This window comes from Rattus norvegicus, chromosome 8, assembly GCF_021556685.1.
Source record: "Rattus norvegicus strain SHRSP/BbbUtx chromosome 8, alternate assembly SHRSP_T2T, whole genome shotgun sequence".
In the NCBI taxonomy this organism is placed as follows: Eukaryota; Metazoa; Chordata; class Mammalia; order Rodentia; family Muridae; genus Rattus; species Rattus norvegicus.
Genome location: NC_141541.1, coordinates 32,282,369 through 32,299,952, shown reverse-complemented (window position 1 = coordinate 32,299,952; position 17,584 = coordinate 32,282,369).

The window sequence follows — 17,584 nt, the reverse complement described above, 5'->3', positions numbered from 1 at the left end:
TTCTCCCTCTGTGAAATGAGAATGAAAATATGCATGTTCCAATATAATCCCATGAGATAAAATACATGAGAATATATTGTGAAATGAAATAATAAACACATTTTAAATGCATGAAGAGAAATTCAGAAATGTGCCAAGATCTTCTAAGATTGCCTAACAGTTTAGTTTTCTCTTTTAATACCTCTACAAGGATCTAGAGGCCTTGGGATGTCAGCTCACTGCCAACCAATGGGATAACTTTGAGGGGAGTTTTTCTCCCATCAAATTTTGACACAAAGAAGACTGACTTCCAGATGTTATTGTTTCAACCAAACATATATCCAGCATAACAATGCTTGTGTTTATTCATACTGGATGCATAGTTCTGTACCGGGTAGACGGTAGAAAGAGGAGGTATAACAGCAGGATAATGGTGTTTACCACATGAATGCCACTAATAGTCACATGGCCAGAACTGGGGCCTGGGAGGTATTGAACTCTTTTGAGAGCTGAGGAAAGGTGAGGGGTGTTTGAAGACTAGCTGATTCGTTGGGAGACAAGAATGTTGTGTGCTCTGCTGAAGCATTTTGACTTCTTACCTTCATTTTACAGATTAGCAAACCAAATCCCATAGACTCAATTACTACTTCAAAGTTACACAGTGGTCAAGGAAGTGGCGTGGTTAGGCTCCTCCTTAGAAAGAAATTTCAAAGGTCAGGATTGGAGCTGAGCGGGAAACCAGCTGTGCTGCCTAGAGGTTGATGACACAGACCTGAGAGAAAGCATTAACAAAGAAGATGAAGGAGATACTCTGAAACAAGTGGATGGTTGTGAGTGTTGGAAGCTTTTGGTGGTAAGCAATGGAGAAATGGAGAGGGTGCAGAAGTTTCCAGCACTCCCATTCCAGCCCGGCACTGAGCAGGTAGTTGCTAATCGAGGGCATTTTAAACTCCCTTCATCCTCATGCACCTACCTACCTGTAAAGACTTCCTAAAAACTTTGAGACCCACACAAGTTGGAAATCATTTGAAAATTTTCAATTAAATGTAAAGAAAGAAAAAACAAGTAAATCTATTCTTTCTTTTGACTGCTCTATTGATTAAAATGAATGTCTGCACAGGGACTGCTGAACCATGAAAAGCAATCTGTCTTAGATGGGTAACAGATCGTTAGGAAATCATTGGGTTGGAGGAAAGAGTCAAGAAAAAAATTTGCAGAGATTCACATGTGGGAGTGCCAGTGTGCCTATCTGTAGCCACAGAGCCGTGTATAGATGTGTGCATTTCTATATATAGGGGACATATGCCACACACTTCAATCAGCAATCAGGAGCCAAGGATACAGGCAGGATTCCTGACAGAGTGGCACTGTGGATGGTTTAGCAGACTCTAAGCACTACTGCAAAGTGTGTTCAAGTGGTGGGTGGAAGAGGGGGGGACTACTCACATAATAAGTTAAGCTCTCAGGCGCTCCTCTCTGACATGTGAGTTTGACAGAACCTACAACATCGCATCTCAAGACCATTCTCTGGGAGATTTTGGAAAACAAGTGGCATTAATATGGATGCCTCTAATTTCATCAAAATGTAGTTTACAAGAGCTGTTCTACATACAAGAGAGCTTTTGGTTAAGAGGAAGCAGAAGGGGTGAGGGGAGATAAAATTCTCCACTGCTATCACCACTTTTAATGAAACAAACTAAGGAAACTTCTGGAAGGTGCAGTTTAAGGGTTAAGTTACAATCAATCCACATTTTGAAAAATGGGAAATGAAGCAGATTTCCTCCCTAAAATCCCATCCAGTGGATGTAAAGGGAAGGAAAGCAGGGAGTTGGGGTTTTGCATTCAAACAGACAGAGAAAGATAAGGGGGCTAGGCCTCCCCTTCTTGTGTGCGAGTTCTGCACACATTCATTAGCCACACTGTTCAGATCAGCACTAATCATTTCCAAAGGCCTGGTCATATGACCATCTCTGCTCCCTTCTGTAATACCTTAATTTCTGTGTGCTCTGTTCTTTCCTCACCACACTCTTCTTTGTCTCCCCTTCCAAGACCTCTCTCTCTCTCTCCCCAGGACATGAGATGACTGACTTTGGCGCACACTGTGCTCCATCTGTGTGCTAAAGCAGACCCTAATGAGGCAGTGCCCTAGGTCTTCAGGGTGGACTCTAAGGAAATGGGGCTTCATTTGGGAAAGTTCTGAGTCCACTCAAGATGCCCCATGGTGTGATGTATGTTTCCTTTACCTGCCAACTATGCAGCCTCTAGGCTCTTTAGTGAAACTCTCCAAGTTTAAACTTAATTATGAAATGGGTTAATAAATACTATGACAGTAGAAAATTTTGACACTAGGGAGTTGTCACATGGCATGTGTGTCCCCCATTATCTAAGATGTGCCAAAAAGTTAAGGATTTTCTGAAAGTCTGGAAGCAGTTTTGACTAGCTGTTGTTTAGCCCCTGAGAGATATGAGCTGAGTGTTTCCCATCGCCTCAGAGGGAAGTGATGGACAGCACATCGAACCTTGCTTTCGAATAATGACCATTTTATACATTGGTAGGCATCGTCTTTGTTCTGATGCTCAAGAATACTAAGAACCACATTTTCCCATGAAAAGTAATAAATATTCCAGCATCTTCATTATAAAATACAGAATAGCCTGGCGGTGGTGGCACACACCTTTAATCTTAGTGCTTGGAAGGCAGAGGCAGGTAGACCTCTGAGTTCAAGGCCAGCCTGGTCTACAGAGAGACTTCTAGGACAGCCAGGCTGAGAAACCTTTTTTCTTGGATAGAAAAGGGAGAAGAGGGTTGGGAAGAAGACCCAGAGTCTTCACAGAAAAATAGACACCAATGGAACTGAAGAAGGGACCATTGAGCCATTGAGAGTTGGCTCCCAACCCACCCTTCTTGCATTCTTTTAGCTCAGAGTCCCTGCCATAAGCAAGCAAGCTAGAGGCAAACACAGCAAAGTCCAACCATCCCTGGCACAGAATAGGAACCAGGTGAAGGATTTGAGAAAGAGTGAATGAGACTATAAAAAATAATGAGTACAAATCACTTCCATAGGAAATGCTTTGGGGAGGAAGAATTTGCTAATGTGGCAGTCCATTAACCTTTGAGCTCAATTACCCTTTTATTTCAATGTACATAAATAATTATTTAACACTCGTTATCAGTAGGTACCCGGGCATACAGAGGGACAACAGATGCTAGTTCCTAGGAAGACTGAAGAATGACTTGCCTCTGTCTATGTTCTTATCCGTTCTCTTTGTTGGTAAATTTGAGGATATTAACAGATAAAGTCTGGTTGAAAGAATAGTACCCCCCCAATAATTAACTCCCTAGACAGTGTACTAAGAATGCCAAGCCTATGAAAATAGACTGGAATGTACACTTACTTTTTTTTTTTTTTGGTTCTTTTTTTCGGAGCTGGGGACCGAACCCAGGACCTTGCGCTTCCTAGGCAAGCGCTCTACCACTGAGCTAAATCCCCAACCCCTGGAATGTACACTTATAACAGGTTAATTAGCTCTCTCCTTTAGTTTACTTTTCCCAATCAAGATGCTCCATCCTCTCACTTAAGTAGCTGTCAATGGCACCTGCAAATTGATTTATCCCTTGATGAAGCTAAAGATTTTCTGAAAAATCTAGAAATAGTTTTTGCATACTCGCTGCTGTTATTGAGCATCAGAGACTTCTGAGCCGCATTCCCCACCCCCCACCCCCGCCCACTACACGCACTATTTCTCATCTTAGAATTCTAGCATCTGCATACATTTGGAGCCCGACTTGCCTTTTTCTTAGATGCGTGGATATGGAAAAATGCAATAGAGCTGCTTATCATGCACTCAGGCTGAGTGAAGTTTTATCATAACGGAACTAAATGAAATTCCCAATTGCTCTGGTGAAGAGGGATGGCTTGATATTCCACTTGTGGGAAAGTGGCTCTGTGGCAGAAATAAAGTGACATCGACTCCAGTGCAGGGGGAAATCAGGGAAACAAACTCATCCCGTGAGCTCGGGTGTTGTTTATAAGGTGGTCTTGATAGATGGCCCATGTTGAGAGTTTGATGGCAATAGAGGAGAGTCTGGGAGAGAGGAGAAAGGTGAAAAAGGAAGCAGAAGAAAGAGAATTGGGGGGAAAGTTGTCCTCTGGTGCAAAGACCTGTAATCATCTGAAGTCTGACTCAGGATCACAAAACACCATGAGTTCATCTGTTTGCCATCTGTCATTGTTACTTTATTAGACATCTACTGAGCAACCATTGGCACACGTATGAAATAGAAAGGCAATGCTAGCTCTACAATATAGACATATAATACATGTTCATAGATATTGATATACAATACAAAGACCCACAGAGATGTGCATATGTGTACATACAAATCTTTGTACATATTCTTGGAAAACATGTGACTTGACTTGTTGATATGTATCTTCCCTCACTCCTTCTTTATCGCACGTCAGACTGTACTCAGTTTCTTTTCACCTAAAACGCTGTGACTTTAAGAACCAGCCATGCTATCCTAGACAGATCTGTGTCGTTGCTTCTAAATGTGCCGCTGAAGCTCACTATGTGACTCTCTCATGCTTTATTTATCCATTACTCCATTGGGACATTAAAGTTTTCTCCTTTTATCCCAGTGTCATGAACAGTGCGGTGCTAAACATCCTTAGCCATATGTCCACATTGCCCTGGGGAGGGAACTGAATGTGTGTGTGTGTGTGTGTGTGTGTGTGTGTGTGTGTGTGTGTGTGTGTACTTAATAGAAGCAAATACTGGCAAATTGCTCTTGGAAACAGACAGCTTGGCCAGTGCTCTAAACATGAAGGTTTCTGAACTTCTGCTCTTCACCATGACCCACCACTCACATGGAACTCAAAGTATCGCCAATTATGATGCAGTAGCTTATTTTTATATTTCAATCTATTTCTAGTCGTCCTTTCATTGCTATTGCTCATAAGGCTTCATTGAGCGCCATCTGATGTAAATTTGCAGCTCATATCCTGTGCGTACACTGGTGTTTAGAGCGGTTTGAATGAGCTATGGTCCCATGTAGTCTGGGGTATTTGAACTCTTGGTCTCCTGCTGATGGTAGCATTTGGGAAAGATATAGAACCGTCAGTAGGTATGGCCTTGCTGGAGAAAGTACACCACAGGGCACAGGGACAGGCTTCCAGGGTTTATAACCTCACCCTGCTTCTAGTCCACTCTCTGTCTGCTTCATATTTGCAGTTGAAGGTGTGATATCAGCTTCCTGCTCTAGACACCAACTGTCATGTCACCACCATTCCTAATATGAACTCTCCTTCTCAAAACATTGGCCAAAATAAACACTTCTGTGAGTTGCTTTGGTCATAGTGCTTCATCACAGCACCAGAGAAGTCCCTAATATAGGATTTGTACCTTTCTCTTGCAGAGCTATGGGAATGTTTAAGGATTAATCTATTCAATACATCATCATATGTTTGAATTCTGTCTGTCCATGTCAATTCTATCCATGGTGGCCGGATAGTTGAATTTTTGCTTTTACGTACTTTTTGTGTCTTAATGCTATCTGTAACTTGAAATGTTTGCCTTTCAAAGTAGCATCTGGAGCCCATGCTGTTCAGAGCTTTAGTGAGGGGTCTAGTTCTATCTTCATGTGACAAGCCAGTTCATCTCATGATTCCTGCTAAAGGGATGTCCATCTCCTAGCCACTTTTCAATACTACCTGTAAAATGTTTAACTACATGTGAGTCTACCTAGAGGAGTTCTGTTTTGTTTTGTTGGTCTATGTGTCTGCTCCTGGACTAGGGATGATCTATTTTAACTTGCATGACTTCATGGCAGATCTCACAGAAGAGCAATGCACTCCACTCACAATCTTGACCTAGTCATCCATGGACTTTTCTACCTTTGTATAGTTTTAGAAAAAATACATGAAGTCCTTTTCAATAGTATCCAGCTAGCATCTCCATTGAAAAGGTACTAAAGTATAGAATAATTTGAAAATATTAACATCTGGATTATAATAAAATTTCCTCTTTGTTATAATAAATTATCCAGTTCAAAGTCTAAAATTATCCAAGCCAACATACATTTGGGTTATTGCCATATAGAAATTATCATAAAGTATTAGGGTTTTCTATAGATATCTAGAGCACTCCTTGACTTAACAATATATTTTGTTTTAGGTTTCTGTTAGGTGTTACAGGTGGTTCTTTAAACTGTTTGAATATTATAGTTTGTCAGTGTCATCATAGATAGAGGACATGTAGTCTCTTGATGGCCATTTGTTTATGAAGATGTCACCAGTCTCTTCTACTACATGGCTTGATTCTTTTGACTTGTCTTTGCACATGATCATATTATTTAAAAACGACAATTTCAGATCTTCTGATCATTTTTCCTTTGATTTCGTTTTTGCATTTATTTCCTTTTAAGAGCGCTTTGGAGCTCTGAACAAATGGGTCTGTGTTTAACAGTACTTAACTTCTCTTTCAGAGAACTTGAGTTCAATTCCTAGCACCCATGTATGGCCACTCACAACCACCTGGCACTTCAGCTGATCATCAATGCCATTGGCCTCCACAGACACCTGCATTTGCAATCATGGTACATGATTGTACACACACACACACACGACAGCAAGCATTTTTGAGATATCTGCCTAATTCAGACAAATCTGGGCTCAGATTAACTGACTCTTGGCTAGTTCCTAGACATGAATGTGCTTGCTTCTCTCTGGGGAGTGGGTTAAAGAGCCCTTTATCATTTCCAAAGATTTGTGTATGGTATCTACCCACTCTGCAAAGGGGTTAACAAAAGCCATTAAACCCACTTCTACATGGAATACTAGAACGTTCCTTCAGGCAAGTAATAGGAATGGATTTGGGTGGGAGGTTGTCTTTGCAGGTATTTTCTGACTGTCTGGTGAGGGCTATGGTGTGTAGTATGTACATGTACATACATGAGTACCAAGGACACACACATGCTGTTTTCCATATGCCCTGTCCTCTTCTAAACTTTTCCTACAGATACCATTCCCTCAAACAGATCTTTGAGATCAGTGCTGTTCTCACATTGCCAAGTTGGGAAAGTCGAGGCAAGAGGAAGGAAACAACTTTTTAAAGGTCAGAATTCTGCCTGTGACAGCCTGGCCCTAGGCCCTGTGTTCTTGGTCTCATGCTGCATGCCCTGTGTCCCAGGATACATGGCCATGATCTGACACTATTGATGGCACTGCTGTTGATGTGATTGTGACAACACTGTTGCTGGCAGCCAGGGGTCAGCTTTGCCTGGCAACTTTTGTCATGTGTCACTCTGTTTAGTTTGTGTAGTCACAATGAAGTAACACAGAACCAAACCATCCCTTCAAAAATCATCATCTTGGTTTCTACCCTTTAGGCTCCAACAGGAAACTTCTTCACACTAAAACAAGTATATTTGCTCTCTCAGTGAACATGCAAGGAAAAAGGAAGCAAGTGGCTTGTGATATCTACTGCTATTTGAAGTGACATACTCTGTGAAAGGAGGAAACAGGGAGCAGGGTTGACAATCTAAGCACTTAGGACAGCCTCTGTCCTCTGGTGAGGGCTTCCTGGAAGAAGCACCAGCATTTTGAGTCCTAAAAATTCCCAAGTTAGCAACATCAGCACTCAATTTACACCTCCTCCACCACTTTAAAAAGGCCACAAATGCCAACCCCAACCCCCTTGCCCCTCACCATCTATGCTGCCCCTCACTAGATATAGCACTCAGGAGAGTGAGCCCTTCACCTTGCTGGAGCAGCACAGTAGAGCTGACTCTCATTGCAGAGTTGTGGGTGAGCCACACAGAGGGCATAAGCGTGGAAGAGAGATCGCCTTGTCACTTGTCTGTGTGGTGGCATGAACTAGGGATGCACCCCCCATCCAACCCTCGACCCTCACCACTTATAATAAGCAGGAAAGCCCATTTCTGAGGTCTGAGTGGGAGAGCTGGCTTTGCCCCTTGCTTGTTTCAGCACTGGGTGAGCTAGTCAGGGGAGTGTTGGAGAGTTTGCACTGCTGGTGTGGGTGTGGGAGAGCTAGTGGACTGATCAGCTCAGCTACCCACTCAGGACCAGATCAAGGGCTCGTTTGGCCTACCCTAACATCTAGCCCGTCTATGAACTGCTGGAGCACATGAAGGGGCCTGTCTTACAGATCTAAAGCAGTAAGATCCTGTGACAAAAAGTAACAGCAGGATCTCTGAGAGGAGTCCCAGTGAGGATCCAGCATTGATAGTGTAGCAGGAGCCAGAGGCCTCGAACCAGACCAATGACTCATTGTAATGAACATTTGCAAGCAAAGAAATATGAACAAAAGGGTAGACTATGGGACACTCGGTAACACACTACAGCTTTCACGATGAGGTTTTTTTTTTTTTTTTCTTTTGTGGGGGAGGTTGCAAGGACAGAAGGCAGGTTCAAAGGGATGGAGACATGACTTGGATTGGGGGACATAATGTGAAATTCATAAAGAATCAATAAAAAAGTTAAAATTTAAAAATGCCACATATGAGCAGCAGAGGCCAACATGCTGGTTTATAGATTCTTTCTGACTGTAGAAATTATTGGCTCTTTTTCTGTGAAGATAATAGGGAGATGGCTAGATGATAGTGTATTGTCTGTCTGCTAAAACCAAACAAGTCTTTTAAAATTATGATGAGGCAGATTTAATGGTGCAAGAAGAGACTGGAAGTTTGCAGCTAAATTTGGGTTTGAATTATAAGTGCGGTTATTAGAAGCACTAAATGAAGAGGCTGTGTCCAATGATGAGAATCTTGCTGTGAGCATGGCCCCCGAGTCCAAGCTTGTGTGACTACGGTTCCTGAGAAGTGGGCACTTCTCCATAAGCACAAACTCTCCTGGCTTGTGGTTTACTCCTGGGAGTCTGTGAGTGTGGCTTCCTGGGGTCCACAGACACCAGCCTTTCTGTTTCCAAACCAACATTGTGCTCATGGCTGCCAAAAATAAGTTACCTCAGCAAACTCAAACGGTGGCAATTTTGTGGTGCATAAAATTGATTTATGCTTACAATCAAAATGCATTCCCCTTGATAATTTATGCTCAGCAATTTAACATGATTATTTGCGCCACAGTTTTAACATTTCTGCCTTCCTGACTGTCAACCCCAGAGCACAGACACATGCACAAAAAAAGCAAAACAAAACAGCACAACACTATCCTTCTGAGGCAAGGCACTCAAAAATCAATGTCACAGCAGCCTCTTTTGTTTTCTGTTGTGACAAGACTGAATTTAAACAGCCTGGGAAGTCAAAACAACAGGAGAAATATCAATACATATTAACTTAATCAAGACGCTCCGTTCTGCCGTCCCTGTCTACACTCAAATTATGTTCCCTCCGTAAGTTTCATGTCACTATTGACGGCTTGTAACTTCACCACAAATATTTGCAATCAGTGGTGGCCATCCAAGATGGAGGGTAGCTACAGGCTTCCTGACATCCCCTTTGCATCTGTATGAGATTTTTGTCACAACTGTTTTAAGAAAATGACTCCCCAGGCAGGCTCCAGCTTACTTGTTTGAATTCACAATCTTAACATTTCTGTCATACGATTAATCCTTTCTTCACGTCTCCCAATGGTACTGAGGCTGAAACTTTATCCCCCATTGTTCTGCATAAACTCTTTTGAAAAGAAACCCTAACAAAAGATGAATTAGCCCAAAAATTCACACTGTACTGGTCCCATCAAACCCCGGGTGCATCACACAGTATCAGAAGCATCTGAAAAAGGCACTAAGGGATGGAGTGATGCGAGGAATCGCTACTAGTTGAGGGACCAAGTGCACTTGACCTTTTAAATGAACACTCGGCCACGACTCATTCATGCCTGCATGTTCTGTTCTTTTCCCCCAGAAAAGTAATTGGAACGGACTCACCAACAGTCTCATTAGGCACATAAAATGTTCCCTTTATCATATACAGAGATGCTTCCGCTGGCCTTTGGATGCTAGGAACTGTTTCCAGAGCAACAGCAGACAACACTTGGCCAGTCCTGTTCTCTCAGTCCTTGTCCCCTGGGATGAACTACTCAACCTGTGGCAGTCTTTAGGAGCATCTTCCAGTCATGGGAACAAATGAAATCCGGTTCTAGTCAGCAGGGACCAAGGTTGGCCTTAAGTATGGATATCATGATTCATCAGAACGTCCAGTCAGCAGCAGCGATGGATCGATCTACACACGAGGCCTGCAGAGACATCAGAGGCCTGCAGGCCCAGGAAGGCTACACAGCTCTTATTCTAACCTTTCCCTGGAGAAGGTGAAGGGACATTGCCACATTGTCAATGCAGGCTAGGACAAATGACTGCCAACAGAGACTCTCACGTGTGAAGGCTGGAATATGAGTGTAGCGTTTTTTTCTTGCTCAGGTAAAAGAGGCCCACTGACTGCCATCAAGGAAGCTCAAGTGTTTCAATTCTCGAGTACATACTCAATCTCCACATTCTTCCTTTTGAAAGAGGGTGGTTACCTTGGTGCTAGGATTTTTAGGAAGACATGGGAAATATTTGTTAATCCTGTTCTTCGTATTATCATAGCCTGAGGGCAAAGCTCCTTGCAGCCTTCTAGAAAAGTCATATGAGATAGGAACGCATGTCGTACTTCATCCTAATTAAATCCTACAACCTGACCTGACATCTATTACCCTTTCAATGGCACAAACTGGAAAACTGCAGGCTTCTGTTTATACAATAGACACAGCTAAGTCAGGACTTTAATAATCTTTGTGTAAGGTTTAGATTTTTATTATCAAAGATAGGAGAAATGAACCAAAATTGAGCCCTCCCCATTAGGTTTCTTTCCCAACAGTATAGCCTGATAGGACTGCCAGCTTTGGGGAAAATCAGCTTCAGTTTTTCCCCAACTATGTGCACTAGAAGCCTGATCTAAAGACGTCTGTCAACAATCCCTGTAAAGGTTCCAGCCGCAGTTCACCTTCAGTTAATTGATTCTGTTTTTAAAAAAAAAAAAAAAGACTTGGTGTTAACTCAAGTTCCAAAATATTTCTACACAATTGTGACTGGTAGTCAGATTTCTATACTCCTTCAGTAATTATTTATTGAATTCCTGCGGGCCTCACAGCATTCTGTTATACACTTTATATTCTAAAGTAACAGGCAGATAGAATATAGAAAAGTAAATATTAAAGAAATACACGACACTTATCTGATACTTAAGATCTAATGAAGAAATTAATGTCTATCATGTAAATTGATATTTATAGTTTGCGTTTTAAGAAAACTAAATGTCATTAAAGAACTACGGGACTGGTGTTAGAGAGAGAAGAAATAGAAAATAACAACTCAGGGCAGGAGAGGTGGCTCAGTGGTTAACAGCACTGGCTGTTCTTCCAAAGGATCCCAGTTCAATTCCCAGTTCCCACGTGGCAGCTCACAACTCTCTCTAACTCCAGTTTCAGGGGATCTCTCTCTCTCTCTCTCTCTCTCTCTCTCTCTCTCTCTCTCTCTCTCTCTCTCTCACACACACACACACACACACACACACACACACACACACACACGGCAAAACATCAATGTACTTAAAATAAAAATAAATAAATAATTTTTAAAATTAAGAAAATAACAACCCCCCTGGTTCAAAGATCATCTAACTATTCATTCGGCTGTCCCATGGAAGTCAAGCATACTGGCACACACTTGTATGCCCAACATCAGAAGGCTGATGCAGGGGGATTGCCATGAATTCAAAGTCAGTTTTGACTACAAAGAAACCATCAGACAAGCCAGGACTTTATAAGATTCTGTCTCAAAAAGAATTAAGTGTCCTTTGGACAATGGACAAGACTGAGGGGCAATGATAGACAAAACCTCTCCCATAGATGGTCCCAGCTGTACAGTAACCTACTGGTACCATAGTAATCATCCAGGCACTAGCCTTCTGGCCCACCAATATATCTCCCTCATGTGCAATCTTCCAGAAAAACTCATCCTCGGTGAACCTCTTCGCCTCCTCCAGAGCCCTCAGTAATCTGGCTTCTGCTCCTACCTTCAATTGAATGTATTCTCAGAAAATGTCACTTAGGAGCTCTTAAATGTCACATGTAATGGGCAATTTAAAATCTTAATCTTACTGGATTTCTTCGCTACTTGTGAAATAATTACTCACTTCTTCCTTCTTGAGTCTTCCATGACACCACGTTCCCTGGCTCTCCGTGTACCTTGGATGGTTCCTTCTTTGGCCCCACTACGGGCTCATCTTCTCCCATCTGCTCAGCAAAGGCTGCCATTCTGCAGGGTTCCGCCCTCCACCCACTGTTTTTCTCACTCCACATGCTCCCTGGGGAACCATAGTCCTCCTTCTCATCATTTTCATTATCATCTATATGCCAACAACTTCTGAATCTATATTTCTAGCCTTGGCCCTGTCCTGTACACTTCAGATCCACATATCAGAATCCCGTGTCACTATTCTACAGGTAACTAAACTCAAATACGTTGATAACCAAAAGCAAGGGTTTCTCCTAACATAGTTACTTCCTCTTGCATTTTCCGCCTCAATTAGAGTTTGCAGGTATTATTCACTGTCCATCTCTCAAATGTGATGTCTCCTTTCTAGCACCCCTATAAGACCTTCTCTTAGTACCTCATCAGCCTCACCTAGACTCTAGTCTTAGTTGCCCAAATTCGTCTCTAGATCTTCCAGATAGAACATAGCTGACTTGCTGATTTACAAATTTCTCTCCTTTTCTGCCTCCATTTGCTCCCAACACACACACACACACACACACACACACACACACACACACACACACACACACCATGAAGACTTTCACTAGTCCACCAACAACCTGCTTCTTGGGAATAAACTTCAGGCTCCTTAACATAGAACATTTACTTTATGGTCTGCCATTTGAGAAGTTCTTAAATACCCACTCGGCAGCAACGTGGAACTCAGAAGTGATTTCTGGTAGCAACAATGACACAGATGAACTGAAAGAACATGGTCATTGTGGTATCCTTCGTCTGATGTCTTCAGCACCACATAGAAGGTAAGTAAGCAGAAAGAATGAGGCCATATTGGTATGACAGAATAACAGAGTCCAGGATATTGTCCAGACAGCCATTGAAATTTTAATGCTTAGTTCATGGAAGAGTCAAAGCTTGAAAAAAAGACAAGCTGGGAAAAATAGTTGAAGCAAAATAATAACCGAGTTAGTGAGATTTAGTAATGTCACAGCAAGAAAAACCACTGTTCTAAGTAAACCATGATTACTTAGTTGTGGGTCAGCTGGAATGCATACTTAAAATGAAGTACAGGTCTAACTAGATAGCAGAGCATTCGTTGTTGTAGTAAATTTCATGAGACTGCACATGCCCATGTAAACTTCAGTTCTTACGAGGCCAAGACCTACTAGAACTCAAGGACTATTCATGGTCAAAGGTTCTTACCCACCATGGTCTGGCCCCATGCCTGGGATAGAGCAAATCCTCAATACATCACTTCATGGGTTATAAATGCTTGGATGTGAGGAATTCTAGGAAATGCACAAGGAGTCATATAATTTGGCTGGTTCAACCTCCAGATATGCATAGCAGGGAATCTGATTGGAACCAGATAATGGGTGGGTGTTCTGGAATTATGAGCTGTGGAAAACAGGTTTTGTGAGGGTTCAGCTGTAAGTCACCGACCATTTGGGACTTGAGCAGAAGTGGGCTATATAATCAGTCAGTGCTACAGTCACATGTATTGGTTGATTCATAGAACCTTGAAGCATGATACAATACTATCTACTGAATAATCAAAGGAGACATTTTTTGCTTACAGCAGTAGTTCTCTCCTGATAAGTATATTATTTTCCATTGTTATCCTTTGAATCACCATCTGCTCAAATAGTAGAGATTCATAAACTCTCCACAATACCTTCTATGTCCCGAAACCCAAGGAAGGCACTTTTATGATTTATTTTGATCTTATCAAAAGATTAGCCTGATAAACTATAACATCAGATTTCTAAACCTCGTGGACCAATGAGCGTAAAATTTACATATCATAAGATCTCTTACACACAATGATCTCAAAGCCGCCTACAAGATCACGTGAAGTTTATTCTGTTCATTTTTTTCACATAACTGTTTCTATTCAGAGGAAAGGTATACAGGTAGGCACAGATGTTCGGCTTCTGCAAATGCAACAAACAAGATGCAGAATGGTCTAGCTACTTATCAAGGCCACAAGAAAAGGACAGCAAAACCCAAGTCAGGGTCTGTCTGTGACTCCCTCGAAGTCTTTTGCTGCCTCCAGAGTTTAGATGTAAACTTTACCAGCTCTGAAATGTGATCTCTGTACAACAGACAAGTGGAAAATTGGCCATTCAGAGAAACACAGTGGAAGGGAAGCAGGCTGCTGGGTGAGTTCTATCATTTATTACCACGCTGGTCCTAAATTTTCACACCTAATTAATCAAGCTTGCTCTGTAATCACTTTTCTACATGTGGTGCTGGTGGATTTTACAGCTGCAGTTTTAATGAGCTGCTGTTTCTTTTGACATTTGGAAATCTAATCTGGAAAAATGATTCAATGACTTGTAAAGACCTTTCATATTGTATGTTTAGCCATGACTCTTTCCAGGGTCCTTGGAGCAAACAAGCGGGTAGCCACACTTCCCGTACAGCTCCAACTCATGCCAGGACATGGCAGGCCAATTTCTACTGATATCCTGAGCAGATGTGGCTGGCAGCCCAGAGCATTAATGAGAATTAATATTGGAGATTGCAAGCACCTAGCAACTAAATGGGAATTTGAAACTTGACTTACAAGAAGATGACATCTGAGAACCCAGAAGCTCACATACAATCCTGAATATTTGAGAGGCCATTCTCTCCCGGGGAGTTGAGAGCTATCCTAGTTGAGAGTAAAATACATTCCACACAGATAGGGGACAAGTATTGAATTATAAAAATATGCCAGCTACTGAGAGGGACCTCACAGAAAGAGTAATATTTCCACTCAGAAGGAACATTAATTAATATTCTATAGCCTATGTAATCCTTGTAAGTACTTCTCTAAAATTGGGTGTTTTGCTGAGAAGGGCGATCCTACAGGAAATACCACATGTCAAAATACATTAACCCTGAGTGCATAGCACATATGGTTGAGGCTAAATTGGCCTTCTTATTTCCACAGCAAACCCCATCAGCACCCCAGGATTGAAAACTGGCAGTCAATGCTGCATCAAACTGTTCATTCCCTGGGATTTCTGATCCTTGAGCCGGAGGAGGCAATCTGGACGGAGAACAATTGGCAATGAGCTTTGCAGCCACTGCACCCTGATACACTGAATGAGATTAATAAGCAATTGTTCCTTTCAAATCTCAAAGTGTTCATGCACTGTTCTCACCATGTGTCGTGATGGCAGTACTTACTGAGCTGAAAGTCTGCACTCTCTCACCCTCAACTAGGCCTCTCCAGTTAAACTGGCAACTATTTGTACACTCCACCCAGTCCTGCTTTCCTCTTAGTGGGCTTCCTTAGTTCACTGACAAGTGAAAAGAAAGAAAGGGAAAAAAAAGAAAGAAACCCTCTCAGCTATAAAATCAAACAATCAATTTTGGTTGCTGGGAGGGAAAACATCAGTCTGGAGAAATTGAAGCTGAAGGGTCAGAATTTGCTAATGTCATTTCAAGCTCAGAGCTCATAAATATTCTGAAGTATGAGGAACTTTGCAAATAGACTGAAAACAAACTGAATCAAAGCACTGGTTCTGCAGCTTGTGATATTTCAGAATGGCACTCCTGAAAAGCAAGGCTAGAAATAATACATAAAGTATCTTGTATTAAGGCTTAAAGCTACAGAGACAGACCGATGCCCATGGTGAACGCACAGGGTAACTTGGGAAGAAGTATCCATGTCTGACCTGTGTCTGACTGGTGTCCTGTTTTTGACCTGTCTGACAGTGGAGCTGGAGGAAGCTCCTCCCTATGCAGAAGGACAAGAAGCTGGTAGACGGGACAAGAATGTGGCTTTTCTTCCATAATCTATGTATACTTCAGTTCCTTTCAACTTTGTGTCATGTACATATGTATGTGTCTAGTTAGAAACTTTTAAAAGCTATCTCTGTTAATTTGAGGTTTTTTAATCTACTTTTTGAAACATTGTATAATTTGTGAAGTTATGGTGATGGTGGTGGTGGTGGTGGTGGTGGTGGTGGTGTATGTGTGTGTGTGTGTGTGTGTGTGTGTGGTTTATGTGCACATCTATGTGAGAGTCCACATGTCCATCTACATTTGTGGAAGCCATAAAAGAATGCCCTGTATCCCATATCCCTCTCCACCTTATTCCCATTCTTGTTCTCACATCCCCAGTCCTGACATACAGTTTGCACTGCCAGGTTTTTACACAAAGCTGGAGATGCAAAGTCAGACCCTCACACTGGCCCTACCTGACGCTGCCTACTGAGCCATCTCCTCAACCCAAAGGGTCTAGCTCAGTCACCACAGGTCTAATTCAGTGTATCCTTTTCCCCTGTCACTCTTTGGAATCACATAGTTCTCTCAACTACATGGCATTATGAAAACATAGAATCAAACTATTTTCAAAATATTAATGTATTTGTTTTAAGTCGGGGTCTGGCTATGCAGCCCAGGGCTGGCCTTGAACTCTCAACCCTTCTGCATCAGACTCCTGAGTGTTAAGGTTGCAGGTGTGCATGCCACCATGTTCAGCTTTCAGAAGTTTAAATAAGAGACCACTTCATATATTTCTTACTTTTCTTATGCAAACAGAGGCAGCCACAAAGTTCTAAAGCAAAATCATTCCTCGAGAGCCATCTTCTGTGAACTAACGTTCCTCCCCAAAGAAGCTGCCCCCTCAACTGAACTTTCTGCAAGGCCAGCTGACTGATTAGAGTTCCGGAGATGGTGGTAGCGTGTGGAATGTTACAGGTCTAGAGTCTAATTACGATTTATCTGTAGCCCCTAAATAACCATTCCTTGCCTACCTCTGTGTCTGACCCAACATCCTGCAACTTATAGATAAAAATGTTTTGCAAGGTACTAACTTTATAAAACTCTAGCCTCTACCAACCAAGAGGCTAAGGGTCATCAGATAGCATCCAAGGCATATAGCTGAGATTTCTCTGCTTCACTTTGACCATCTACTTACTGTTTCCACCAATCTATTTAAAAGCACCTCTATTTGTGACTTTCTTCATTCCGCTACTATAAAAACTTCATCAGACTGCTACCACATGGCAACATGGGATGTGCACTGTCCTCAGTCTTTACCTGGGACATGGCCATGCTTATTTGGCTCCAGAATAAAGCACTGTTCTCTGATTTTGTGTGGGGGTGGGTGGGAAGTTCTTACGTGCTGCAACTCCCAAACCCACCCTAACATCTACACTCCTGCGCCCCTTTTGTTGACCTACCATTCCCAAGAACTCTCTTCCCAGGGCAATTAAGAAATCTAGAAAGAGCCAGATTTGTGTTGATTTGGAGTTCCTAATCCAAGATCTGTCCCAGAAGACATTAGTCTCCAATCAGGGATTCAGCGCAGCTGTGAGGCAAGCTCAGAGCATCTGGGTTCTGATGCTCGCTTGTGGTGGCCTCTGTATGGGCTT